This window comes from Penaeus monodon, chromosome 19, assembly GCF_015228065.2.
Source record: "Penaeus monodon isolate SGIC_2016 chromosome 19, NSTDA_Pmon_1, whole genome shotgun sequence".
Classification (NCBI taxonomy): domain Eukaryota; kingdom Metazoa; phylum Arthropoda; class Malacostraca; order Decapoda; family Penaeidae; genus Penaeus; species Penaeus monodon.
The window spans coordinates 44,628,495-44,629,154 of record NC_051404.1 but is presented as its reverse complement, the minus strand read 5'-3'; the positions used below and the strand labels follow the sequence as shown (position 1 = coordinate 44,629,154).

The 660-nt window shown below is 34.8% G+C and overlaps 1 protein-coding gene across 1 annotated transcript in view; it reads left to right on the top strand.

Annotated features, from left to right (window-relative positions):
• The window catches only part of LOC119585256 (transient receptor potential channel pyrexia-like), a 26,510-nt gene that overhangs the window by 15,288 nt on the left and 10,562 nt on the right, over positions 1 to 660 (top strand). The window lies entirely within an intron of this gene.

Below are 660 nucleotides of genomic sequence, written 5' to 3'. Positions count from 1 at the left end.
CGGAATCGGTATTTTTGACTGTACATGACGCAGACCGCCTTGGATGACACTAGACCGAAGTTGACCATATCGTAGTGTTGCCTTTGACTACAGAGCTCCACACATTGTTTATTTGTGTACAGAATAAAGACTACAAGATTGAATTGCAACTGTCTGTATTTTTATCAGATATGTATTGTGACTATTATGAGTAAAAAAAAATATATATATTAGCAAGGGAAGAATGTGGGGAAGCTTTTTTTTTCAAAACATTATTATTATTTTACAATATAGGTATCCGGTATAACATAGCTTTTTCCATGTATAAATAATACATGGAAAATTTCATTGATATCTAATATTTCTTTACTAATTATATAATATATATGCTTATTTCAAACGGGACAGTAAATGTTCCCTAAAGCATTACTGGTAAAAGGACCCCGCCTCATCTCAGTCATATATGTGAATTTATCGGCATTACTACGGACGAAGCTGACACTGCTGTCGGGCAGGTCATGATATCGACCCGAATCCTTCACTCGCCAATGTCTTGCGTATTGCCAGTTGTCTAACGACCACATAAACACGAGATCAACAATAGCAGACTAATCACATCCTACAAAAGGAAACTGAAACATGAAATTCGTAATGTAATTCAGATAAAATTTCACATTGATA